Raw genomic sequence first — 23,401 nt, 5'->3', positions numbered from 1 at the left:
GTCCACCTGAGGCCCTAGGCAGAGCATACCCAGCTGTTGTGTGGACTTCTGCAGTTTCTGTGGGACATCAGGGCATAGGGCCAGACTGGTGGAACGACACAGATGAATTGTGGATGGTGTGGCAACAAAGATGAAATGCCTACGAGGTTCCTCTGTTGGGCCCAGTTGAATATGTGGTAATATTCCTAGTAGCAGGACAAGGCCTCTAGCAGCGTCTACAGACCATTCAGGTGACTTTATAGCTCTTCAGGGAACCAACCTGCACAGAAAACACGGCCCAGCTGCTTTTAGGGTTGTGGCTGTGTGAGTAGTACCATCAATCTGTTTCTCAGGGTTTTGCTGAGTCACTCAGGGCCGACTGCTGGGTTGCTTACCAGGATCTTGGTTGGGTGGAAAGGCTAGGCTGCCTATCTGCTTTCTATAGCCTCAACAGACTGAGCTTCTCAGAAAGGACTGAGTGAGATTACCTATCTGCTTGCAGAGGCCCCCCAGGAGCCTTCAGAACTTAATGGAGGGCCACTTGGACACTTTCCAAGTGTATGGCAATCTAGTTCACTCAGAGTGGGTGGCCAGTTGCTTCCCAAGGCCCTTTAAGTATAGGGAGTACCACCTGCTGGATTACAGGGCTGTGTCAATGCAAAGATGGTGGGGGCAGGCTCATTGCTGCTCACATGACAGTCCTTAAGATGGCATCGCACAGCAGAAATCTGAATTATGTGGAGTAAAATACATGCTAGATTATTTCTTCGGGAAAATGTAGCTATGTCATAAGCAAACAACTCCCCAGATTGAGCCTAGGGCTGGCAGGGGCTTCAGATTTCTCCCACCACAATTGCTTCATACAACTATAGTATGAGTTAGGATTGCTTGAGGCATCCTGCTTACCCTTTTCCTGCCAAGTGAAGTGCTTTTTGTTTTAAGGTTGTTCTTGAGACAGGGTGGTAGATGCTATGTGCTTAGTTCTCTTCTTTATAAAGTCAGCATGTATCTACATTTTCTGTATATCCTTTGCCACATCCCTAATGCACTCCAGTGCTCTGTTTCAGACATCCCAATAATATAGATATTGTTTTTTTTTTCCCTTCATACAGGGAAGTGCAGCAGGCACCTCTAGTCTGTCATTTTGCTGATATGACTCCTTTACCTAGACATCCCCAGTCACTGAACATCTCAGGTACCAGTATTAATGGAAGCATTAATACTGCTTTTCTATGTAGAAAACAAAAATAACAATATTCTATTTTGTTACAGTGTCTCCAGGACGCTTTCATTTCACCACACAGTTTAGTGAGGGAGGAAAGAATTCAATGAAATTTAAATTTACCAAAATCAGATTATTGCATATTTTACTTTTGAGTGATAAACTCTTTTTCAGCTAGGGACAAGTTATTTTATTCATGCAATCTTTTCTTAATTCGATATGAAGCTTGTGCTTTTTTATTCCCTAAAATCTGAAAGGTAATGCTAAATGTAGAAGGAGTATTTTCTTATGAGAAAAATCCATACATTTTAGTCTGAAGTTGAAATACAACTGTAAAAATAGTTTTGTTTTGTTTTGTTTTGTTTTATCTCTTATTTAACCTAGTCCCCATTGCTAGTCATGACAATTTTATAATCAGGAAATACAAGTTCAGTGATTTTGCTTCAGTAAAAATGTGTTTTTAAAAGCAGATCCTTGAGTCATATTTGATGGTATAGTTTTAACTAAAACAACAAGAACAACAACAGGAAGACAATTAAAATATTCTAGAGATCTTGCTTTTGACCTGATCATAATAAACACTGATTTGTGATGGTCTTAACTTGCCCAATTTCCTTGTTTCTTTGTCATTTGCATACTTACAGTGCAGTTGAATTTGCAAACGTTTCAGTAGAGTCTATTGTTTGAGAGACCACATAATATTTCATTTTCAATTTAACAAAGATTTTCAAATTGTGAAATTTTCTGATTTCAGTGTTTGAACACATAGCAGCTCAAGGAAAAAGAAAGAAGTGGTTGAAAATGGAATACTGGGGGACATTGTGCACACAATTTTGTAATTCCTTTGTATTTGTAACTGAATCAAAACTGAAAGTGCTTTAGAAAAGTGGAAACTCGGAATATAAATTATAAAAGTCAAAGATGATTTCAAATCACAGGAGAGAGACTAAACCTGGACCTCAATAACTAGGAATAGGATTTGAGAGCCCCTGGAGTATTTTTCTTTCTTTTTGTTACCATTTCATATGTTTGGTATTCTCTTCACAATGTCCTCCTTCTGTCTCATTAAAGTCAGCTGTTCCAAACAAGAAGGGATTTGGGCTACAAATAGCACTACATTGCTTTTGCCTTGCAAGAATGATTGTTTTTCATTTCAATGTAAAAAAAAAAAAAAAAAAAAAAGTTGGGGACAAGACACTGACTGTTCCCAAATTGTGGGAAAAGGAAAATTTGATTTCCCTGTGTCAGATGTCTACTCATTGATGAAACATTTGTTGTCAATAGCAGTTTTCAAAACAAGTATAGGTGTAAGGGAAGTGGGAGGGCCTACATAATGAATTATAGATCAGTACCACTGATATTGCTCCATTTAAGGTATTTTATATGGTCAGCTATGCCTCAAGGTGCAAAATTAAAAAGAAAAAGATTAATTTTAGAAGCAGAGTTCAAAGAATTCTGTGTAAATTAGCTAGATGACTCAATGACCTAATATGAATCATATATCTTCTCTAACCTTTGTTTCTTTGTATATAAAGTGGACATTAATTCCACTCTAAGACTATCAGCAAAACCAGCAAAGATTAATGATGTGCTTAAACTAAAATTTTAATGACTCAAACCCATGAAAACTTAGTTTTCATATACTTAGAGACACACATGGTTTGCCATAAATTAATTCTCTGTTTAATTTAGCTACTTGAAGACTCAAAATGATAGAAAAAGTTTTGAATGCTTGTCTGTGTGACAGAAAGAAAGGGAGATAAGAGTTCTGATCTACTAATTCCATGATGCCTTTTGAAGTTGACATCTTACTTTTTTCTGTTTAGAGTTCATTGGGTGGAACAAGTCACTTGGTCCCTCTCAACAAGTGGCCCTTAAGGAATAATCCCACACATTCCTAGATTTAGGATTATTAAATAATGAACAGAGTTATTAAATTTATCACTCAACCTATGGTCATCCAATACTATGTTCTTTTTTCACATACAAATGGCATGTAACTTTACCCAGAGACACAACATGGAATTCTTATCTGCTCATGGCATCAGATGCAAAGTGGAAGTATTATGTAAGGAAACTTGATTTGGAAATGAAACTGGATTCTCTACTGCTGCAATTGTGGTGGATAGATGTGGAGAGTGCTAACTTGGACTGTGGTCTTTGACTGCCTTGGAGCTGTGTTTGTGCTTTGCCAAGGGAACTTACTGTGCAAAGGAAGAGGACAAGATTGCCCAGAAGCTGTGGTAATGCTCTGCCAGAGAAAGCTCTGTGCAAAGATACAGAACAATATCCGTCTTGACCTTGAGCCCAGACACTAGCTGCCATGAATACAGAGTTCTGAGCATAACAAGATATCAATACAATACTGCAAGTTCTGCAAACTTCACGTTTGCCTGCTTTGCAGAAACTTTCTCACAAATAACCTTTTGATGAAACCTATATAATAAACATGACTAGTGGCTCTGGGTCACTGTTTCTCCATCAGAGGTTGGTGTCCCACCTGGTCCCAGCTTTCTCTGGAATTATTCAAGTGAGAAGGAAGCAGAGATTTCACTGAGTGAAAGGGGTTCTGATAGGGGCTTTCCATTAAAGTGAACAAGTCCAAGGGCTTATATGGCTCCTGGTTAAGGGCAGTACTCAATATTTATGCTAATCAGATATTGGAAATTGCCAAGTTTATTAGTTAGGCCCATGACATTCTGGCTGGTTGTGACATTTTGGCCCTTGAGATTGAAATTTTCTGTAGGTCCCACTCAGGTTTTCAGAGCCTCATCATCATCTGGAAGGTTTGGAATGTTTCTACAGGGCAATCCAGTTTTACAGATCAGCCTGTACATTCCATTTTACTTAGAGAAGACATATTTTGGAACCATTGCCCTGATTGCCTTAATTGCTTGACTGTTTTACTATGTGTCTCTGCAAGCTATTCAGAATTTTATTTTTTTTTAAATATTGGTGACTGAACTCATGGGCACTCAATCCCTTTGCCACATCCCCAACCCTATTTTGTATTTTATTTATAGGCAGGGGCTCACTGAGTTGCTTAGTGCCTGGCCATTGCTGAGGCTGGCTTTGAATTCCCTATCCTCCTGTCTCAGGTTCTCAAGCTACTGGGATTACAGGCATGTGCCATCATGCCTATTAAGTAGTATTTATTGATATCTAAATCAGGGTATTATTTCTATCAGCATCTTTATCCATAATTCCTATGAATTAAAGAGTTAAGCTGTATGATACAACCAGGAAACAAGATAATCTCATTTATTTCTTTCAAAAGAAGAATAAATTACAGATTTGCAGGTCAATTCTGAAATTTACCTGGATAGCTTCTGTAGAGTTAACTTTAGTTCATTTTTCTCTATATGTATTTATTTCATTCCCAGGGAAATTATCTTTTTTTCCATCTATACACTAAATCTCATGTAAAAGAGGCACTGAGAATCATATCCTTCTTGGAAATCTAGCAGCTCATTCTTTGCCAGCTTTCTGTGTGTAGGATACAGAAACTTTTCAACAGTCATACATCTGATATCTGTAGTATTTCTGCTATATTCTTGTCTTGAAGAGTCACATAAAATTTTCAGCCTAAGACACGGTTTCATTGTGTTCAAAACGTAGTAGGTTTTCTGTCTGTTTGCTTCAGTTAGTAACATGTGCTAATACCCACATCCACATTATTTTTTTTCTATACATGCTTCTCTGGTAACAAGTCTTTGCTTTCTTGATTCTATCATGCTGTCCTTTCTCAATTGCTTGTATCTTAAATATATCAGTTTTCTCTAAAAAACAAAACAAAACAAAACCACACCATTTTAATTTTCTTTTTTGGAGTCATCTTTCCTAATAGAAATAATTTATTGGAAGTCAAATCTGAATTGAATTTGTAATCTGAGAAACCTAAATTGAGTCAGAATTTATTTTGAGTTTTACCAAATATTTGTTGATTTTTTACAAATTAATAGTAAACTCATTATGTTTTTCTAAATAAGTTATTTTTGTGAAAAAAATCTATATTTTCCAAAGCAAACAGAAAATTAGAAGAGTGACATTAGTTCATATTTTTGAAAGTCTTTTTAATGTCTGGCTTAATAGAAGGCAGATTTTTAACTTCATTGAAGCAAATGAAGAAAATCCAGCCTATAATGGTTATAGAATCAGAAAGTGATTGAATAGTTTTATAAACATTTCAGATAATGCATAGACATTGTTTCTTAATATTACACCAAAACTCAACAAGTGGTAATTTCTTAAAGGTTATTTGTAATGTAAGCCTGAAACTATGGCAGATGCCAAGTGTTACAAAATTCCAAATGAGTCAGAATTTTTAAAAATAAGTGGGATAGCTATCCCCTGGACTTGACGCCTGTGGTCTTTTTTTTTTGTTTAAAGCTCCTCTCAGTTTGATGTATTTTTCTTGTCTGCCTATGAGAAACAATTACTTATTTCAAACTTGCAAGTGTCCATGTTTCATGACATTTTATTTCTCCTATTTCATCTCTCTTATTACCTGATTGTTCTGCAGTAATTTAATAAACATAGTCAACAGTAATAAACATAATCAACAATTCAAGTTATTCCTATAGACCTGTGAGTTTGTTTGGTATCAGAAAGGTGGTCATTCTCAATATATACCTTTCAGTATTTAGATGAGCTGCAGGACCTCAGTGGTTCCATTTCTGTTCTGGTTACCAGTAGCTCATGTCTACTGCTCACCATGATGATGGACAGAGGTATACAGTGGCAGCATATAGTAAAAAATTACATGAGTGTACACATGCACATGTAAGATAAGTATGTCCATATTTTTCATATGCTGACTCCATACTTCATCTTCTGCAACAGAGGAAGAAAGAGAAAAATACATGCAGGGAGAGGAGAGAAAGAGAGAGAAAATAGTATATCAAGCAAAACAGCTGTGTATTTTACACCTTTTTATTATTTATTTCTTAATTTATTTATTTAGTTGTAGTTGAACACAATACCTTTATCTTATTTATTTATTTTTATGTGGTGCTGAGGATCGAACCCAGTGCCTCGCACTTGCTAGGTGAGCGCTCTACTGCTGAGCCACAACCCAAGCCCCTTTACGTCTGTTTTTTAACAACAAAAATGTTAATAAAATTTTAAAAATTATGGTTATATTTTGGATCTTAAGTGTCCTCAAAGGGTCTATGTAGTAGAGGTTTGGTCCACTTTGTGGAGCTACTGAGTAGAATCTTTAAGAGGTGGAGTGGGAGGTCTTCAGGGCATTGGGAGTCTGAATGCGAAGGGCATTGTGAGACCTTGGTTTCTTCCTTTCTCCTCTCTGTATTCCTTCCTGGCCATGAGATGAGCATTTCTACTTTGCCATGTGCTCCTGCTGTGATGTGCTGTCACATACATCATAAGCAGGAAGTCCGACTGATGATGAACTGCAAACTCTAGAATTGTGAGCCAAAATAAACCTTTTCTCCTGGGGATGGTAGTGTACTCCTGTAGTTCCAAGGACTTGGGAGGCTGATGCTGGAGGATTGCTGAGGCCTATCTCAGCAACTTAGCAAGGGTCTTATTAACTTCGAACATAATTAAAAAAAAAATTAAAAGGAACTGAGGATATACCTCAGTGGTAAAGAACACCTGAGTTCAATTCTCAGTACACACAAACAAAACCCCCAAAACAAAATAAACCTTTTATTCTTAAAAATGATTATCTCAGGTATTCATATACTGATGGAAAGCTGAATAACACAATTAAACCAGAAAAAACCTAAAGCTATATCTTACTTCAAAATAAAATTGAGTTGTATATCTGGAAGGAGAGCAGACTAGAATATTTTGAAAACTTACATTTCTTTGGCTGCTGGTCCAGGAGATTTCCCTTTATAGGATTTCTTCTTTGATGAACATTTATTCTGGCATTCAGTTCTAGTCTGAAGGTCAATTATGCCTCTTGTGTTATTCTCAGCCACATGAGCTGCTGCTGGAAATCTAATCATGTTTTATACTGTGTCAAAGTCTGTGGGTACTTTAAAGTAACTGCTCAACAGCACAAAAATAAAGGGGGAAGTTTGACCTTTCTGAAATTCATCCAGGTTCTTTTTTTCTCCATTTCGTGACATTGTCACATAATATACTATTGTAAGAGAAATATTTGAGAAGAATTAGAGAAATCTTGTTACAAATTTTAATCATCCTAAATAACATGATAGAGTTATGTGATGGTACAATTTCAGTGCATCACTCCATCATGATCTCTCTATTATCATTGTATATGTAAGATAAGTTTGGCATAATATGGTGTCTTTACTTACTTCCCAGTAAAACATAAACATTCCTCCATAACCATTCCTAGACAATTCCTGACACTCTGCATGCAGCAACTTCTCTTTTGATTTTCATAGAGTACTTCCCAGCACTAGTAGCCCCTCCCAAATCTTAGATTTTAAAATATCCTAATCCATTCTCATTCTCAGTACAAGTCTAAATCATATGCATAAATTAACATAAAGCTATGGTTTTCTCTTATATAATTAAATACTTACTAAAAATGGAGTTATGTTCTTGGTGGGAATTCCCTACAGTTTTTGGACATGATAGTTAATTAATTGCCATAAACATTACTGTACTATTTCTAAAATTATATACCATTACATGTGACAAATATTTTAATAATGTTTAGTTAGGGCAAACACGTCATAATTACTTTTTACCCTGCACTAGAATAACCAAGTTTGTTCTAAATAAAAAATATAATTTATTTAGAATAACATATCACTGGCCATAATTATATTATAAATATATATCTACATGCTTCATGACAACTCAATTAATTCATAAAGATCATGTGTCTTTAGAAATTTCTTTCAAATTTTATGAAATCATTCTAATATATGCTTAGCTTTCTAAAACAGGACATTTCCATGTACAAAGACATGGAATATGAAGATATTCTCTATTTACTATATTTAGGTCATTCTCTAACCATACTTCAAAAGGAAATTTAAGTTTTTTTTTATTCCTAGACTTGGGTGCTAAAAGAATGTACATTGGATCTCAAGATACATGCGTCATTCTTCCATTGTAAAGATCTTCATTCCTTTGACCCAGTAATTCCAATTCTGTGAGTATCATGTACCATATATGTAAAATGGAAGATGAGCCACGTTTTTTCCAATATCCATTCTACCTCTAGTAGCATTTCAGAATATCTTTGATCTACCATAATAGTTAATTCACAATGTGCATTTCAAGATATTTGTTGATGACAAACTACATTTTTCCATTTGTGAAAAGATAAAGATGATAGAGCTTAATGTGCATGTACTTATTTGGTAAGAATTAGTTATTGATTATCAATGTACACATTAGTCTAATGGCCTAGAAAAATGATAATTTGATGATAATTAATACATTCCTTGTACTTTGAGGAAACATATCAGTGTGATAAATCATCAGGTTAACCTAGAGATCATGTATAACTCACAGATGTTCCAAAGGATATTAGTGCAAATGAATGCCCATTTTTAGATGATAATTTAAATCTAATTTATCATTTTTAAATACAACCAAATGTTACAAATCTACTTTCTTAAGGTGTTTTCCTATTATTTTATTTGCACTTATCACCACATGATGACACATAATAGTGAATACTTAGTATAGATAAGATATGTTTTATTTCATCTATTAGTATTCCCTTTGTATTCACATAAACTAATAAACTTTATTAGAAGAGAAGCTATTATCTTCTATTTCTTAAAATGGCTTTTAATCTGATCTCACTGAGCAAAATAAAATACCAGGTTGCTGGCATCAGGACCCTATACCCATGGGCTCAGGGCATTTTGAATGTTATATATTTCTTGGGTTTTGAGTATAGCCTATAAGTTAAGGCATCTTGTGGAGATACTAAAACCAAAATTCGTGCATTTGAAAGATTTGACTGAGTTCAGAAAAACCCATGTAACTGGCAGCTGAAAACTATTGTATAACTAATGCTGTTAAATATCAATCACACCCAGCATTTACAAAGGGGAACCTAGGGAAACCCCTGAGCCATGGTCAGGTGCTTTCACTTTTGTTAGGGCTCTCATGATATTTGTCTTGTGGGCTCTTACCATATTTAACCCACGGTATGAGTTAAAAAATAGAGAATTTAAAAGTAATAAGGTGATTTCTTTTTAATCTTGAATGAGTTTGGTATTTATTATTAATATTTACCTCATGATTAAATCTATGATGAACTTATCTAGCATTAGTTTCTTTACTCTATACTACCTCAGCAGTTCTAGTAGTGGTATCGACAGCCAATTCCGAGTAGTAAATTATTTTTAGCTTGAAATAGAGCAGGTTCTGTGTTATTAACATAAACATCAAATGATAAATGGTGGAGGTAGAATTTGAAGATCAAATCTAAGCTCAATATCCTTTTCTTACAGGATAAAACCAGGAACAAAGATGCAGACTCCTTCTCTCCAAGTCCAATGATCTCTTTATTGAACCACGTTACCATGCAAGAATATACTTTATATAGAGAATTTCTCACAGAGATGGCTATATCAATGAAAATTGAGTCATGAAAACTTTACATTATTGTTTTGAAGGAGGTTATTGTAATCTATATAGATCTAGAATTTAAAGTACTACTACCTGTTTCTTCAGTAAAAAAAAAATTATCTGTTGAACTATTTTTTACTAGAATACTGACTTTCAATAAATGAATTACTTTGGCATTTTCTTTCATTTTAATATTTTTTTCAAGTGCTCACAAATGTCATCAATCACTTATAACTATGTTTGTCAACCAGAGTTTCCTTAGGTGAGCAGCAGAAAAGTTGAAAGTGAGAGAGAAAGAGAGAGAGAGGGAACAAGAGTGCGGGCATAGCATCAGGTATGGATGCATTTCATTAATCTCAACTGTCCCCTTTGGCCATGGTAGCTGTACCATCAGTGCTGTCTCTGGGACCATCAATCATTTACTCTCTGGTAGTGTCACCTGATCCTCAGTTCTTCCTTCTCTCTCATATCATTACTGTCATTTTTTCTCAATGTAGGAATGTAGCACACAGACCTATTGAGAACAGAATAATTCTTAATAAGACCAAAAAAATACTAGGTAATATTACTGCAAAATATTCAATGCAGTAGACATTTTAAGATTTTTTTCAGCAAATATTCACAAAATTTCCACATTTTATAAGATTCCCCATATATTAGTGAGGATCCAGAGCTGTTTGTGGAATATTGTACGAAACAAGACAATTTATGTAAACTATTTCCCCAAGTACACACCATTCCACAAACAATTCCTTTGCTTAATTACTAAATGTTAAAATAGATATATTAGATGTTAATCATCAATGCATACATTGTAAACATGGTTAAAAATACAAAAGGAAGTGAAATAAAAGCTGTTTTTTCCTCATTTTTTTTCTATTGCCAACAAGTTTCATATTTTTTCCAGAGCAATCTTTGTCCCACCTTAACTGCATGATTACTTAATCATTCATGTCTAATCATCTTCATGTATGATTATTTTACATAAATAGAAATTAACTACATATTCTGGTATGATTTTTTTCTTTTATTAAAACTCAGTCCATGTTTACAATGCTTTTGGGAATATATTCCTTTAAGAAATCATTATTATTTTGTTCGACTGGTAACCTTTAAAATGCATTTTTATATAATATTCGTAATCATTTTTTTCTTTATGTCTATTAACTTCCCACTGTGAAAAATGAAGAAATCTATTTTCTCCATTTCTTAGTTTTTGTAAGTGTTCATTGTTTCCCTCAGTTATTGTACTGATTATTTTTGCAGCTTTAAGTTACTTAGACTTCTCTTATTTAATTTATTATTGTTAAATAATTTTTATTTTAAATTATTTTTCCCTCCTAAACTTCTTGCCCCTTCTCTTCAGGTTTCTTTGCAATATAGTACTTACACGTTATCATATTTCATATTACATCTTTCTCCATGTGCACAATTTTTTACCTTAAAAAGTGCAAATAAATAGATTTGTTGCTCAGTGGAAAATCTTTGCAATGTTTTCTTCATTAATGTCTTACCAGAAACTTATCTTCTGATAATATCTTTTACAGAACTCATATAAATTATAAATGTTGAGGGAATTATTTCATAGTAAAAATGACTTTGATGTTCAAAACTATCTTAAATTTTAACTTGTCCAGACAAATAATTTTGTAGTCATGTTTGATTTTTATGAAAATGTTGCATGCACCTCTCCACTAATAAAAAGTAACTATGGGAAAGCAGACTAATTTTTTTCTTTTAAATATAGCTTGATATTTTCATGTCATTAATAAATAAGGATTCTTCTTTCTATTTGTAATGTAATACCTTTAATAGAATATCCACTTAACATATTTTATGATTTTTGTGTCAACTATTCATAAAAGTCTTGTAGTCTTTAAATTTGTAGAGTCAAATTCCCTTCATCCTTGTCATTTTTTCTTAAATTTTATTTTCTCATTTTCTCTCTGTTCTTTTATATTATTTATTTTCTTCAAGATATTCAGTTATACGTTTCTTACATCCCTATTGTCTTCCTTGGTTATGGCTGTCCCTCTGTACTTTTTTCCAGTGCACTTTCTATATGAAATTCTTTAAGATTTTCAGAAAATTTCAGTGGCCAACAATGTGATAGGAGTAATTTCTCTCACATTTCAAACGTGGATTAGTACCACATATTACATGAGGAGCTGTCAGTAAAACAGATAAAACTGTCATAGGGCAAGGAAAATGCTCTGAGCATTTTGGTGGAGATATAAATTATAAATATATAACAGCCTGCTCTAGGGCTTGAAAAGAGTGTGGACAGTTTCTTTATTTTGTCGGGATAAATGAAGGATTTATAGAGATTGAATGAAATTTTGTGGAGCAGCTTTAAAGATTCTGCTTGTTTATTTTAGGTGAAACTGGCACAATTTCATTTTGCCACTGATATTTAGATCTGCCATCCAAGTCAGTGCTTGACACTTAATAACAATTTTCTATTTGGGTATTTCCTAATGAAGGGCACATTGTACAAAATCATGAAATAAAAAGAGAACTAAATGTGTGGATACCTTCACTGAGTAAAACTTGTAGTGCAAATTTAGAGGATAACTGTTTTTCTGACCAAAGGCAGCATCATAGAAATAAAGAAAGGCTATTAGAAATCTCTTGTCCTTAGTAGGCTGATAATGGCTCCCTAATATATCACATCCTAATCCTTGGAACATGTAAACGTTTTCTTTGGAAAAAAATCTTTGAAGATGTGATTAAAGTAAGATCTTCAGGTGGAGAAATTATCCTGGTTTATCTGAATGACCCCAAAATGGCATCATCATCACATTTATTCTCAGAAAAAGGAAGCAGGGAGAGTTCAGGCACCAAAACACACAAGAGGAGGAGACCTTAGAGTGATGTGACCACAAGCCAAGGAGTCTCATCAGCTAAAGAGTCTAGAAGCAACAAGGGCAGTCTCTTCTGGAATCTCCAAAGTTAGTGCGGTCTGCTGGACTCCTTCTTTCAATTCAGGGATTTAGATTTTTGACTCCCAAATTCTAGAACTGTGAAAGAACAATTTTCTATTGTTTCAAGTCACCAAGTTTGTGCTAATTTGTTGCAGTCTTCACAGGAAAGTAACACAAAGAATTGCTTAATTAAGAAGAGTATTTCTAGTATTTGAACATGTGACAGATTTGAAAGATCCATAAAAATTTAAGTTCCCCTCTTCTGTCTATATTGTTTACCAACTATATTATGTGCATTAATTTTTTAATATTTGGAAATGCATGAGTACTTGATTTACTTTGAAGATACATGATATTCAGGCATATAATCTCAACTGAATGTGGGTGTCTGTATGTATATATATATATATAGAATATGTATGTGTGAGTATATGCATATTACATAATATATACACATATAGACATTTTGTGTTCTTAAATTGTTCTTGCTGGCAAGAGAGTAATGTGATCTTAGTTGAAAGCCACATATTAGTTTTCTAAACTTGGAAAATAGCCTTTTCTGTATCTGAATCTGCAGGAGCAATGTAGGGAAAAGACCATCGACCTTATGGGTTCCTGTGGGACTTATACCAGATAGTAAAATTAAAGTGCAAAGCACAATATGATATAGTGTTTGAAACCTAGAAGGTATCCAATAAATACTACTGAGTTATTTTCCCTCTTCCTACAAACAAAGTTAATATATTCCAAAGAGAATTAATCTGGCAACAGACCAGAATTGTGAAGATTACTGCTATCAGCAGGAAGATTGCTTCAGTATCCATTTTCCTTATAAATGGTTAGGTTTGGATATTTTAGAGGTTGAATCTAATTTATCATTACTGTGAAGATGTCATGTAATACTATATAGAAAAGTGGCTTTTGTGAGTGCAAGGATGTTATAGTTTCCAATAAAATTACAAAATATTTACTGCATCCAGACCAGAGACTGTGTCTGATTTCAATAGCAAGTAAATAAAGACCTGTTCTCACAGTCTTAAATCACTGTCATCTCTACTCTGGCATGTTATTCATTTCCAGGCTAAAAGACCCAATGCTGCCCAATTCTATGTAATGTGAATTTTCTTCCTACTGAGTTTTATAACCCAAAGCAAGTAACAGTGGCTCAAAAAGAACAGTCATAGAATTATTGAAACTCAAGTAAAATTTGTTTTAATGACATATTTTAAAAGCTCCAAAGTTAGTGCATTAATCAAATTTATAAAATTCAATTAATCTTACAATAAATGTTTTTAAAGCAATGTTTCCCTAGGGGGTAAAATAAAATTAATTAGGAAAAATTTTGCTAACAAATGTTTATTAAATGCATAATGTAAAGCATGATGAGAATCTATTTTCTGCTTTATAGGATGTGACTGCCAATTTTAAGGTTAGAACAAGAAAAATTGTCTAAAGTGAGCTCAGGCTAAATCTCTGCATGTTTGAATCCAGTTCCTGATCTAGGGTTCTGGGTTTTTGTTACATAAAGTATTAATCATGGACCAGCTGTAAAGGCCATGATTATAAATGACAATTCTATTTATACATGGCATATATCCCCCTCCATCAAAGTAAAACCTACTAACTGAATGCATTAGGACAACAAACTGATAGTTATTTCATAAACACAATCACATAGCGCTGTTCCCAGAGTCTAGATGCACCATAATCAAAATCATCATTTAATTGTTTCCCAAAGTCTGTGTTTTATGCCACATACCATGATAGTCAAAATTGACCAAATATTTATGTGAATAAAATTACAGGAAAAAGTAATTGAGGAAAGCTATACAAAATTACTTTATACTTTGCAAGTAGAAAATATATTTTAATTGTAGCCCAAAATTCAGATCTCAGAAAAGGAAGATGAATAAAATTACCTTTATAACAAACAAATAAATATCATTTGAACCCGTAATGGCAATAAATTATGCTTTCACTAAATTATCTTTCATTGCCACTCATTATGTTTTATACAAATTAAAAAAAGAAACCATATAATTAGAAACCTCTAAGACCCAATTTGGTTATTTCTCATCATATTCTCCCCAAACTTTATTTTCTCTCAACCATTTTTAATCATTATATTCCTTTGACTAGCATAGTCTTAAATATCTCTCTGGCATGCGCTCTCTCTCTCTCTCTCTCTCTCTCTCTCTCTCTCTGTTTGTAATTCTGTTTTCATTTTATTACAATTTTTTTTAATTAACTTCACCTTCTAAACATGTCTGGGCAAAATATTTACCAATTGTCTCTCAACTCCAAGCTCATATTTCTCTATTTGCTGCTTTGTTATCCTGGACTGGAAACATTATACCCTGAATCTCATTTTCCAAAATCTCTTACCAGAAGTTCCCCAACCCCTTAATTCGTATTAATGAAAGGCCATTGTGGCTGATAACAAATAGGGGGGAAGGAAGAAGAGACTCTTCCAATTTTCAGAATCTGCATTTCCCTAACAGTATGTTAGCGTCCAGCCTCCCTAGTCTGCCAGCACTCATAACACCTGCCATCTGCACCATTTCAGAGATACCAGCACCAATTGCAGAGTGACAGCCTCCCTCCCCTTCACCATATACACACACTCAAAGCAAAAGCCTCAGAGCACCCCTTTCTAGACCTTCAGATGTTTAGTGACATCTGTTTAGCCATCTACCCTAAGCATCTTGGTTTTATGATAGCATATCTTCCTTTGAGTTCCCCAGTACATGGAAGGGTTGCTTTTAAAAAGCTTGGCAAAGAAATCCTGTATTTATCCATCTCTGGTATGATACCAACCCTCGTTTCCACTTCCTTGTCATAACACTAACTGCTAACAATGGTACCATGAGTAGTGCCAAGAATCATATCCTTGAATAGAGGATTTAGGAATCATTTTTGATAATGAAGACCTTCATTAGAAATCAATCTCTAGCAGGCAGCAATATCAAAATTCCTAAATTAACACTTGTCAATTCTGTAAGGCAAACAATCTCTTTGTAACCATGCAGCAAATGATCATTATTTTATTATTAATGATATGAAAGACTGAGGGTAGTGTAATGACTTCCAGTTATTTGAACATGCTTAGAGGAAGAAATGATAAGCTGTGGGCTTCAATTTTTTTTTTCCCAGTCAGAGAACCCAAGATCACTTTTGTGTTCCTAAAATAATCTTTTATCTTATAATGACTGAGTAGATAGCTATAAAAATTCTACAGGGGCTGGGGATGTGGCTCAAGTGGTAGCGCGCTCGCCTGGCGTGCGTGCGGCCCGGGTTCGATCCTCAGCACCACATACAAACAAAGATGTTGTATCCGCCGAAAACTAAAAAATAAATAATAAAATTCTCTCTCTCTCTCTCTCTCTCTCTCTCTCTCTCTCTCTCTCTCTTTAAAAAAAAAATTCTACAGAAAATTTAATTATGTTAGTTGAAAATGAAACATGCACATCGAATTCCCACTTTCCTTCTCATTTAATATGGAAATAAGGGAGAAGAATGAGAACGGATGGATTCTGATGCTTGATGAAATTAAAGTCCTTGAGTATTATAATCTCTGAGATTCATATACTGCAGGAGGCAGCAACCCCATCTGGATGTGATGAAACTCACTCTCCCTCAATTGACAACTTTACTCTGGATTGTTATCTTGTAAGGGAATGCCACTCCTCCTCAAGACCAAACCCCATCACATCTAATTGCTCAACAGTTTAATTGCTCACAGTTTAGCATGCTTTGGAGATAAGAGAGCAAAATTACACTCAGAAGAATAGTTTGTACTTTAAAAATATTGGCAAGATTTACTAATTTACCCAAGCAAAAACACCAGGAAAAACGTACATTAGAATGGATCCAAAGAATTAAATAAATAAATCCAAAATGTAGCAATGGATTGGAATAATACGTTGATAAAAAGTCATTTAAGAGTTTATTGCCTGAATATATTATCCCAAGCAACTCTGAAAGACTTCGTTATTTATTTGGTTGGCTGACTGAAATATAGCCTAGAGAATACTTTAAGGGGTTTAGATGTCAAATACTTTAAGGGGTTTAGATGTGTCATAAAGTGGGTTCTTTTGAAGAGGAAGTTGAAATCGAGTTTGGGATATAATATGTTCTTTATGATCAATCTCTATGAAGGAAAAGAGCAAGAAGAGGATTGTCTAAAGGGAAGAGCTGAACTACATCTTTGTCCAGACAAATCTTCAGTTGCATTAATGGTGAAAAGCTCAGAAAAAGGGTTCCTGTTCTGAGTTTTCCTTAATTGAGCCAAAATAACCATGGCTGAATAAATCCTTCTCAATCAGTTGATTGAAAGAACACTGGATCTCTCAAGAAGAACCATGAATGTACTACTCTCTGCAAGAAATGTAGATCCAGAAGAAGTTGACAATTACAGATAATCTTCTATTTTACTGCCTTAGGCAGCAATTCCTTGTACGAATGGGAATCTAGGTGGCATCATGCAATTTGTCTACCATAAGATTTCAGACATGCTCTTGACATGATTTACTGGAAGAAATAAATGTTTTAAGGAGATAAGAAGATTGAGGTGGATTCTTCATGTGTGATGTGAATGTTGCTCCACATCACTTTGGGCACTGAGGTCACTGCCCAAAGAACTTTAATCCCTGGGGCTCTTCACATCATGATACATTTAGGGCTATCCTCCCTGTTGGTATCTATTCAGATGTTCCTATTTGTCTTTAGGACTTTTTGAGAACTAACAACTTGAATTGCATTCTGACAACTTGAAAATTCCTTAAATACAACTCTGTGACTACACAAGAAGTATTAATCTTTGCCCAGATATTTGCTCACGATGTTGCTTTACTGAAACGCCGTTCTCATTCTTTTGTCTAGGAAATAAATTTATACTCATTCTTCAAAATATGCTTCAAATGTATAGTCCCTTAAAGCTTTCTTAGACTCTTGAAGACAGAATAAGGCTGGTCCATCTCATTGCTGATTATACAAATATATTATATGAGTGCATTTTGTTTACACATTAATCTTCTACCAGAAGAGTTTAATATCCTTGAGTGCAGGAGTTGAATCTTAATCATCTTTTTATATTTAGTCCTTTCATTACAATATATCACCTTATTAATATTAGCTGAAAAATGTAGTTTTATGGTAAATAGTTACAGAATGGTATGGTTAACAAAGATTAAGAAGTTAAGAAGAGAAAATTCCTAAAGAATGTGGGGAAATGATAACATGTTCAATACAATTTGAGTATGAAGTATGTATTAGGTAGATATAACACAGATAAATAAATATTTGTCTATAAGATAATGCCTGAAGAGTATACAAACAATGAATGAGAGATTGTGAAATATTCAGTTGGAAAGTATCATTAGGCAACTGTGGCTAGACATTCAATAAGAGATTGTTTAGGAGTAAACCTGGTATTTTTCCGTTACCCCACATTTCACTACAGAGGAAGGGATGCTATACCATCTCTAAAAGCTTTAGAATTACCCCATGATTACATCCTTAATTGGGATTATTTAGGTATAATATGCAAAAAATTTCATGTTTAATACTTATTTAAAGTTTACAATTTTATATGCTTTGAAGAATGAATACTACAGACAAATCATCACTGTAATCATGAGAATCTATCCAGTGTCCACAAAAGTCTACCCCTGTTAATCCCCTCCTCACACATATCCCACAAAATTAACTGTTTTTTTTTTTTTTTCACTGTATACAGCAGGTACTCTCTTACTCCCAAATCCCTAGTGGATACCAGACATCATTGCCTACCTAACCTTATATGTACTGTTTTTTCCTATATACAAATGCATATATGCAAATAAAAATGGAGCTTGATTCACAAATTAGGCACAGAAAAAAAATAATAAATGAAAGAGAATGATTCCAACTGTATACTATAATGAATGTGGTTTGTGGTCATGTGGTATGTCTATGTTTATTTTTTTTAAGAAAGAACTTTTCCCAACAGTTTGTATGAATCATCTTGCATTCTACCAACAGTGGAAGAAAGTCCCAGGGTGTAATTTGTCCAGAACTCTTAGAAGCATCGCTCATATGAAGAGCCACATTGATACTGTACTTACGGTGCTGTAGAATTGCTTCTCCCACTTACCATACTTTTTAACCTTTCTATCCAAAACTGTCCAGGCTTTAATTTTCCTTAAACATTTCAGCATTTGGTAACCTTCTTAGCATTTCTTTCTTTCTATTTAGGAGCTGTTGATCCTCTCTTCTGTCTTACAGAGTGGTTCTCCTAAAGTCTATTCCCACTCCAAACAGAGTTTGAGCTGCACAAAGCCCAGGCACTAAATTCTACCAGTCAGTCACAGACTATCTCTGGAGCAGTGTTTTCAATTTTCAAAACTTTGATTACATATTGGATTCTTCTCCTTTGTGACTCCTGAATTAGCTTCCTTTGGATGCCAGTCTGATTCCATGCAGACTTCTTATGCAACTTCCTTCATCTGCTCTTCTATTATTCTTCAGTACTTAATTCTACAAAATTTCTGTATTGACAATCATAACTTATTACCAATAAATTTAAATTAATGATAGTCTCTACCAATTAAAAAGTTCCCAGATATTTTAAAAATTATGTTACTTGCTTATTTTTACACTCAAAGTCCTGTGTGTAATTCAACTTTCTGTCCATAATCCATTTTACTATGGTAATCCGTATTATCATATATGCTCATATTCTATCTCCCAGTATAGCTCAATGAAATTTCAATGATAAAACATCCTTTCCTTACATTCCTTCACTCTGGTAGGCCAGCTGTGATTATAACTTGTCTTTACCTCCCTTTTGAGTTGTGTGTGTGTGTGTGTGTGTGTGTGTGTGTGTTTTTTATGGTATCTCACACATCATTCAGCTTATGTCTTTGTAAGTTTGTATCTCATTATTATGGTTAGCCTCAATGTCAGATCAAGTATTATTTGTATTTTGATCTTCACACTGAATACTTTGTTCGTAACTATTATTTTTCAAGTATCATATGTACACAGTTTCTACTGTCTCAAGTCTAAAAATTGTAAGATCTAAGCATCTAACAGGTAATAACTACAAATGTAGACATTAATGGCTAAATAAGAAGATTTTTTTTTTCTTAGAGCCACTAAGCAACATCTTCTTTATTCTAAACTAACCTGCACTTAGGTGCAGAAATGATCTCGTTAAAGTGACTTCTTGACAGAAAACTTGAACAGAGCATTGCTTTCTTTTTCCATTAGCTAAAAATGTTTGTTTGCCAGTAGCATATTACGATAGAGGACAGTCATGGTTTTGTTTACCACTTATGTGTTTCAAATCTACTTTCCAACTTCAGGTCAAATAATAATTTTTAAAAATTAGTATCCTATTTTGCTCTGTAATTACAAGAACATCCCACATGCCTTATACTGTTTTATATGTACTAGCCTTCCAGGCAGATAAGGTAGGTTGGAAGAGCAACCCATAGTTATAACCATTCAGGCTACTACTTATTCAAAAGTTGCCAGAGAGAGAGAGAGAGACACATCTATTAATCATGAAAATCAGTAGGGAGACTATAAAAGTAAGAAATGTCTGTGAACAATAAAAATACTAAATAATGGCATGGCAGTTAGGTCTTTTTGCCTCCCCTCACAATCAAAACCTCCTTGTGAAAGCCAAAGCCATCTCAGCAGGGTGAACCAGAGCTTTTAAATATTCAGAGTGGATGTAATACCAGAGCATTCAGAAAGGAGAGAGATCTGAATGGCAATGCTGATTCTATACTTAGTCACGGACTATCTCCTTTAAAGAGAAGCAGTACATTGTCAAAGAACATCAGAAAGGTATTCTTCTCTAATATTCCTTCCTCTTCCTCCAATACACTCTACCAAAGGGATGTGTTCACTCTAAAAGTTTCTCTTTTCTGTTGCCTATATGCCCTAGAGAGTTAATTCTCATGGGTTGTCTTCTGTTAGGAGTTGCTTAATATGAAATTCAGAAGTTTGCTTACATTAACTGACCTTAAACATGAGATTGGAATGAGATTAAGATGATTGTAATTAGTATTCAAGCTCCAAAGAGAAAGAGAGAGGTGTGGAAACTATAGCACAAGAAAATCAAAGTTACTTTAAGAAACTGACAAGACTAACCACGGTCTACCCACTATGCACCATGCCCGGTAACCCAAAAGGCTCACCCAAATGAATCCAGCCCTTGGACGACAGAAGAAAAGAGAAGTAGAGATGATTTTGCCTCCTCTTTCCTACATCACTTCTGATATTATGAAAAATACTGCATCCTTCCAAAACTGCAGCTTGTTCCAACTGGACTCTCTTCAATGACTTCAGGGCACATTGGGCTCTGGTAAAACTGTCTATTCTCTGCATCATCAGACTGAAGATGGCAAAGATGGAATAGGTGAGAAGAATGTGAAGCAACCATTTCAGGTCTTCTGTTTTCTAGAAAACTTGTGAGTCCCTCTGAACAACCGCTTTCTTACTCTTCCATGTGCCGCCCCACCCACTTCCTTTCACATTGACAATCAATCTCTCTTCCCTAAACTTTTATTTGTCATTATCATTCAACATAGATTACTAATTTCTTCATAACTCAATGCTCCATTATCCCTAACAACTGTCTATCAAATACAGTATTCTCCACTTAAGAACAGACAACTTGATACAGTAGAAGTAGTGTTCAGAAGACTTGCAAGTATACTTGACATTTTACTGGTCTGTGATCTCAAGTTATTTAACCTCATGAAAGCAGTCTTGTCTCTTGCATCCATACTGAAAACATTGCTGCTTGCCTAGAGAAGTTTCTTTGAGGACCAAGTGGAGTAATTTCAGTGAAGTTACTATGAAACCTCCACAACAATAGTTGAGCGTAAGGCATTGTATTTCATTTTATCATTTAATAGTCTAAATGATCTACTTTATCATCATTTATGATATATTATATTTCTAAATGTTAGAAAATGCTGAATGAAAGTTGCAATAACATCTTATACAAAATTATTCAAAATTTAAATAGAGAAACATTTTCTTCTACAAAGAAGGAATACAACTAGGTTGCTAAAAATGTTAAGTTTCTTACATATTCTGATTCTATTAGGGTGGAGTGAATGCAAGATAATTTTAAGCAATAAAATAATGTGTATAATTGCCCTAAACTTATCTCTATCTAAATTAGATCATACGACATATGTTCTCAGGTTCTGTCTTTGCTATATGTATTTTTTATACCTTTTTTCTTTTTTAAAAAATATTTTGGTCAATCAGTATTGGAACAAGGCAGTTTGGAATAAATTTTATAAATAAAAAATGCTAACAATGTTTGCCAAGATTTTCTAGTTTGAATTATAATAAAATATTCTTTTATTCTTATTTCCCTAAGTTGTCAAATTAATGCATATTTCTTTCTTATTTCTACTTCAGTACATGGATTATAGGACATTAGAGAAAGGCTACATCTAGCTTTTTGCTGAATACACAAGCTGTCATGTGGAAATGCATTCCCTTTATATATCCTTGAATAGAAATTGACAAGGACTATATATATATAATATATATATAATAAACTCCTGTGATAGAAAGAAATGCCCTCTGAAATTTCATTCAGTGTACTTTCATTGATAATCAGATTGTGCATAGAAGTAATACTGCAATTCCCATTTACTAAGCCATCTCTATTTTAAAGAAGGAATGATTCTGTCCTTTACTTTGTCTAAGGTCCTATTAAATAGAGTTCTTCCCATCAGCCCAAGTGACTACACCTCCCTATTTTAACACGAATACATAATCAAGTTGAAAACATCTTTACTGTGATGCATTTAACAAAGAACAAAGGTAACCTTCAATAAACATCCATTAAAGTGTTACATCTCAGTAGGTCACAAGAAGCTACATTTGAAAGTTAAGTCTTGTTTATATGATAGCATCAATGACCACTAATGACTCTTGAAATAATTAGCAGTATGGCCACAATTAGTGAGGAAAAAAAAAGTCTCTAGATAATAAAAATACTGAGCATGTTTCAGGCAGGCATTAGCAAAGCCATGAAGATGCCAATTCATTGTAATTTCAGTGATATCTTTTTCATATCAAAAGTACAATTTTCAACCTTATAATAAAGCAAATATTCTATTTAGTATTCATCATCTGGAAGAAATAGTGATAATTAACTGTATCTATTGAGATGGCAGCTAATGATATGTGCTGAGACCAAGCTGCTGATGTTGAAATATATTGAACTAAAACAGATATTTCAAAAATTCAATTTACTGTAAGCTCTTTTTTTTCTCCCTTAGAAAAACGTTGATAAGAATTACTATATAATAGGAATTACTAATTACTTGATGGAGAATTGTAGCTCAGGGATGATGCATTGTTTGAGACATCGAATTTTGCTGTTTAAAATTTTAACTCTGTTGCTGAGAACTGATGGACTATCTGAGATTTTGCTCTGTACTGCTGCTGCTGAATAGGTGAAAAAATTTATAATTTTATAATTATAACATAATTATACTCTTCTACTTTTTCCTACATTATTGTTTTGAAGAAGTCATTAAGATATATTAAGTTATGTTCACGGGGTGGGGGGAATGGGGTATTAAACAATCTCTAGATAGGGCAAAGGGGAAAAGGGGAGGGATAGGAAGGGAAAGGGCATAGGGGTACAAAAGAAGGTGGAATGCAATGGTCATCATTACCCTAAGTACATGTATGAAGACACAAAGGATGTGACTCT

General features: G+C 34.1%; 1 long non-coding RNA gene across 1 annotated transcript in view; it reads right to left on the bottom strand.

The window, feature by feature from the left end:
- Positions 1-4,446: 4,446 nt before the first annotated feature.
- LOC143406078 (uncharacterized) overlaps positions 4,447-23,401 on the bottom strand; it is an 84,004-nt gene continuing 65,049 nt past the window's right edge. Inside the window, exons 3-5 of the long non-coding RNA XR_013092166.2 lie at positions 7,028-7,313; positions 5,834-6,034; positions 4,447-4,980 (exon numbers count right to left, since the gene is read on the bottom strand). This is a non-coding gene — a long non-coding RNA (uncharacterized LOC143406078). The remainder of the gene's footprint in view (positions 4,981-5,833; positions 6,035-7,027; positions 7,314-23,401) is intronic.

This window comes from Callospermophilus lateralis, chromosome 8 (assembly GCF_048772815.1).
Source record: "Callospermophilus lateralis isolate mCalLat2 chromosome 8, mCalLat2.hap1, whole genome shotgun sequence".
Taxonomy (NCBI): domain Eukaryota; kingdom Metazoa; phylum Chordata; class Mammalia; order Rodentia; family Sciuridae; genus Callospermophilus; species Callospermophilus lateralis.
The sequence above is the reverse complement of the archived record's forward strand: the minus strand, read 5'-3'. Positions and strand labels throughout refer to the sequence as shown.